Genomic DNA, 6000 nt, shown 5'->3' with positions numbered 1-6000 from the left:
CACAAGCTATGCTATATAAATATAACTTATATGGATAATTATCTATTGATGACCATAACAGGTACATAGCTCAGTGGCTAGTGTGTTGGCTTCCAAAGTGCATGGTCCGCGGTTCGATTCTCCGTCCAGGCGAGAGGTAAAAAAATTTAAAATTTATAAAATCGTATAATTCCTTATACATTGTTGGTATTACAGGAAAAGGGGTTAAGAACTAAAAAACCTAGTGGATGTGAGAAAGATGTGAGGGAAAATGCAATTAGCAAGAAAACAATGTTTTTTTTTGAGTTAGTCTTTATGAAATTGTTTTCACATCCTGGAAAAGAATAAACGTTTATCACAAAAAGTACACCCAGAAAAAAGTGCCTTCGAAACTAAAGGAAGAATTTTTAATCAATATAGTTTATCCATTTTATTTCCATTAAGGTAAATTTTTGTGAGAAATAATAAAATTTATTCGTTTCAGTAAAAAAATCCTAAACTGTAAGCAGTTAGGAATAGTTCATTAACTAGAATAAGGCATGGAATTTTACTCATACTGTTTTCTTCGCAGGGTATAAGAATTTACTACTGAACAAGAAAATTTTATTCACCGATAACAAAGCATTCGTAAAAATAAACAAAAAGCGAACTAAAACTAAGTTTCCTCAAAATTAGTAAAATTTCTTATAAAATGATAATTGCGACTTCCTTTATAATAGAAAGTTTTTCATACATACGAACAACACTTGGCATAGAAAAATATTTTAGTTCATACGTACTAAGAAGTATGGAATCCTTTCAAAACTTAAGAAAACACACTTGTTAGAATATAGGAAATTTCCCTATATTTCTATTATCTACCTGTAATCGATACCTGTCATCGTAATCGATGTGTTTGCGCGTGGGTGTAATCGATATGTTTGCGCGTGGAATGTTTTTTTAGTTGAAATCGCGTTGTTGTGGTATACGGAGAGATTGTTAAAAAATAATATGGTAAAATAATATAATAAATAACAAATAAAATATATAAAATATTTGTTATTTTAAATTAGTGAGAAAAATGTTCGTTTTTTGAAAATAAATCTATAAATGATCGTGATAGTGTATAAAGAAAGAAAACACCAGCAGAATAACAACCCTTTCATTTGTCATTTTGGAATCTTCAATTATCAGGTAATATTCAGTGACGCTAACATTTTGTAACAAAAATGGTTTATGATTTTTTATATTTGTAGGTATTGAAATTGTAAAAGGAGGACAAAATCATGAGGCAGCAACTTATTAAAAGTGAAAAGTACAAGAAGAAGAAGAAAAAGTGCGTTTTACAGTTGATAATATCACATGGAAATTGGAAATAGTGGAATAATAAACTAATATTTCAAGGACAGTCGATGCTGTTGATTCTTAATAAATATATTCAATATATTAATAAAATATGTCTTTTATTGAAGATAAAATTGCTTATATAAAAAAATAAAATTGTATTTAAAAACGAAGGTAAGCAGTTCTAATTATGAAGTAAAAGTTTTACCACAAATATGTAAGATTTGTCCAAATGAATGAAAAAATATCAATAAAATCATTCCATATATGAATTCAAATCAGTTAAATTTTTTCATTCTGTAGTATAGTGGTACATAAATATAGGAAAATGTTAACTAATATATGGAATGCATTCTACCTAATTTCAACGAAAATCACATCGTTAAAACAAATAAAAATGTCTTTGGCGCTATACGAAGTTCAACTTTCTTCACAATGAGTTCATTTTAACTTAAAGAAGGGGTCACTTTTTTCTGGGTGTATATAGTTTTCTTCCAAATACACTTCCTTACAGCGAAAAGCAAATGAGAAACGAACTTTGTTTGTCTACAATTTCATTTGGGAGGAAAGAATTAATTTTTTGCGTGTATGGAAACATTTATCAAAATTTTAATTCTATAGAAAATTTTGTAAAAATTTTATTTCTATAGAAAATTTTGTACAATTTGTATTTCTATATAAAATTTTTTGAAATTAAAATCTACCAAAGTATAAAGAATTCCACAAATTTACCAAAAATCTAACATTTTTAGTAGAATTCTCCCAACTGTGGCAACCGTGATAGTGATACATCTTTGAAGTATAAGTCTCTCAACATTTGTATGGAGATAGTATTAACAATGCGGCGTAGTATCAACAAATATGGTGTTATAGCTAAACAGCTGTTAACCAAAACAAACTCACACACACACACACTAACCCCAACTATAGCCTCCATCAAAGCTCTCAAACATAAACAATCGTTAACAGAAAGTTTTGCCCAGTAGAAAATGCGCCAAAAATGCTAATGAAAGTTTACTCATTTGCTCACACTCTCTTCGACTTTCTCTCTCTCTCTCAGATTATTATCTGCAATAGAATCAATGGGGGGTTGGAAAAAACTAATGGCATGGAAACTTTATATTAAGCTGCTGCTATCGTACAACATGGAAAGCCTAAAGGATATGGGTCATAATAGTCTAAGGCAATGGCAGACAACAAAAAAACAGTTGTCAATGGCAATTCGAGTGAAACGTTTCGTTAACAAAACGGACGGAAAAAATTAACGTTGAATAGTGAAAATACTGTTTTTTTTTTGGGTTAAAACTCGGTAATGTAAACAAATAATACGGGCAGGCAAAATCCTTTACTCAAATCAATACTGAAGTGAAATGCATGTGTGTAATTGTGTATAAGGTTTTTATGTTTGCTGTCTGTCTGGCAGTTAATGTGCAAAAAAAAGTTTTTGTTTTTTTTTGTGTTATCCTTAAGGCATTTGAAGAGTTCATATCCAAGAAACACATGAGTGTATTACTACTACTACCACCTCGAGTAGTTAATCTTGAAGTGAAAGTGTTAATAAAATATTAAAAATTTATAAGATAATTCTGAACTCAAGCTGTAACATCCTGGGGCCCAATAACAATTCCAAAGGCAAGGATTTCCTTTGCAGCCAACAACAGAACTTCTACCTACAACACTTTTTGGAAAGCCAAGGAAAGTGAAAGCCAAAGTGAATATATCTGTGGACCATCTAAGGTTTGTTGATTACCTTTTTTTCTTCTCCATACATTTTATGCATGCATATGTGAAAGTCCTTAGAGTCCTCATGAGTATGAGTATGTGTGTGTGTGTGTGGCTGTGTGTGTGCTTTTTAATGTATGTCAATGACGATATCCATATGTGTGTACGTGTCTGTCTATATGATTGAGCTCTTTTACCTTTATGATGTTGACGTGCATGTTGACGATAACAATGATGCTGTTGGTATGACTTCCTGTATTTCCGTGTTGATTGTCCTTCCCATGCGGTTTATTGTTGAAATTCTGCAAGATGTTTTGTCTTTTGTTTGAGTATCCATAACCCCATAAAAGTTTCTTTAAAAACAATCCAAAGGCTTATCGATAAGAACCTGCAAGGTGGCATAACAATAAGGTAAAGTGCAAAAAGTTGTTTAATATTAAAGAGGAAATATAAAGGATATACATTAATGAAGAGCTTTATGAAGTTCTAAGAAATGGCCATGTATACATTAGTATGATGGAGCCTTTTCATCATATAGTCTAGTCTTGCTCGCCCAGAATAATTAGTTCAATCCTAGATTTTGGAACATCCAAAGCGAAAACTATAAGATCGATAAACTACCCAGCAAAAAAATTTGGAAGTTCTTCTCAAGGCACAACTTTAAAAGAACTTCCAAAAATGTCCTCCCAAAGATGTTCTTTATTTTAACTGCGCAGGAAGTTCATTTGAGTCAATCTTTTTTTTTATAACCCGCTTTTTTATATTTTTATGCATGCTAACCAGAGGAATTTTTAGTTTTCGGAGAATCGAATAAAAATTTCGGCGTCTACAAATCCAAGAAGAACAAGTAACTAGTATCAGGCCACCGTGGTGCAATGGTTAGCATGCCCGCCTTGCATACACAAGTTCGAGGGTTCGATTCCTGCTTCGATCGAACACCAAAAAGTTTTTCTGTGGTGGATTATACCACCTCAGTAATGCTGGCACCATTTCTGAGGGTTTCAAAGCATCTCTAAGTGGTTTCACTGCAATGTGGAACGCCGTTCGGTCCCCAGTCATTGAGCTTAACATGGAATGGGGCAGCACTCAATGATAAGAGAAAAGTTCACCAATGTGGTATCACAATGGACTGAATAGTCCAAGTGAGCCTGATACATCGGGCTGCCACCTAACCTAACCTAAGTATCAGGCCGAATCTAATGTATCCTGTCATCCACAATCGAAGTACTTGGATTGCGGTAACACTTGCCGATGGCAAGGTATCTTAAAACTTCTTAACACCGTCTCCTCAATTGTAACTAAGTCCATACGGGGTATATATTAAACAAAAAAGGCCGATTAAATACGTATATAATTCAGTTTGACAAAATTCTATAGAAATAAAATCTTGACAAAATTTTGTATAGTAATAAAATTTTGAAAAATTTTGTATAGTAATAAAATTTTGAAAAATTTTGTATAGTAATAAAATTTTGACAAATTTTGTATAGTAATAAAATTTTGACAAATTTTTCTATAGTAATAAAATTTTCAAAAAATTTCTATAGTAATAAAATTTTGACAAAATTTTCTATAGAAATAAAATTTTGATAAAATTTTGATCAAATTTTCAAGTGTGGTTCACTTTTGTGTTTAGTGAACTGCCTGAATTTATTTTGATAATTGGTTGATAGTTATGCTGAAAGTAGAGGATGCTGATGAGGAATTTGGTAATTCCGAAACGTGCGTCCATCCAACCATCTTGCAGTCTATAGGGCTTTTCCCAAATAAATTTGACAAACATTGTTTTCCTCTGTTGGTTCAGCTACACTTGTAGTTTAGTCAATGTATAGTTTTAAGCTGAAATAAAAAAACAACAACAATGAAATAAAATCTTAAAAAAAAACTTTTAGAAATAAAAAAAGTTTCTATAGATATACAATTATCTCAAAATTTTCTATAGAAATAAAATTTTGACAAAATTTTCTATAAAAATGAATTTTGACAAAATTTTCTATAGAAATAAAATTATGAGAAAATCTTATATACAAATGAAATTTTTACAAAATTTTCTATAGAAATAAAATTTTGCAAAAATTTTCTATAGAAATAAAATTTTGCAAAAATTTTCTATGGAAATGAAATGTTGACAAAATTTTCTATAGAAATAAAATTTTGACAAAATTTTCTATAGAAATAAAATTTTCTATAGAAACAAAATTTTGAAAAACCCCCATCTATAGAAATAAAATTTTGACAAAATTTTACAAACATTTTGACGAAATTTTCTATAGAAATAAAATTTTGACAAAATAAATTTTCTATAGAAATAAATTTTCCATATAAACTTTTGACAAAATCTTATACAGAAATAAAATTTTAACAAAATTTTCTATAGAAATAAAATTTTGAGCAAATTTTCTATAGAAATAAAATTTTAACAAAATTTTCTATAGAAATAAAATATTGAGAAAATTTTCTATAGAAATAAAATTTTGAGCAAATTTTCTATAGAAATAAAATTTTTTAGAAAATTTTCAAAAGAGATAAGATTTTGAGAAAGAAATCTATAGAAATAAAATGTTGACAAAATTTGCTCCATAAATAAAATTTTGACAAAATTTTCTATAGAAATAAAATTTTGACAAAAATTTCTATAGAAATAAAAATTCGAGAAAACCTTTTATAAAAATAACATTTTGACAAAACTTTCTACTGAAATAAAATTTTGAGAACATTTGCTATAGAAATAAAATCTTTAAAATTTTTTTTTCGATAAAAATGAACTTTTGACAAAATTTTCTATAGAAATAAAATCTTGAAAAAGTTTTCGATAGAAATCAAATTTTGTTAAAATTTTGTATTGAAATAAAATCTTGACAGCATTTGCTATAGAAATGAAATTTTGACAAAAGTTTCTATATAAATAAAATTTTGACAGTTTTTTTCATAGAAATAAAATTTTGACACAATTTTCCTCAGAAATAAAAATGACAA

General features: G+C 28.9%; 1 protein-coding gene across 1 annotated transcript in view; it reads left to right on the top strand.

Annotated features, from left to right (window-relative positions):
- The first annotated feature begins 2803 nt into the window (after nt 1-2803).
- Esyt2 (extended synaptotagmin-like protein 2) overlaps nt 2804-6000 on the top strand; it is a 110734-nt gene continuing 107537 nt past the window's right edge. Inside the window, exon 1 of the mRNA XM_075290383.1 lies at nt 2804-3039. The gene's annotated coding sequence lies outside the window, so the exon portion shown is untranslated. The remainder of the gene's footprint in view (nt 3040-6000) is intronic.

Source organism: Haematobia irritans, chromosome 1, assembly GCF_050003625.1.
Source record: "Haematobia irritans isolate KBUSLIRL chromosome 1, ASM5000362v1, whole genome shotgun sequence".
Lineage (NCBI taxonomy): Eukaryota > Metazoa > Arthropoda > Insecta > Diptera > Muscidae > Haematobia > Haematobia irritans.
The sequence above is the reverse complement of the archived record's forward strand: the minus strand, read 5'-3'. Positions and strand labels throughout refer to the sequence as shown.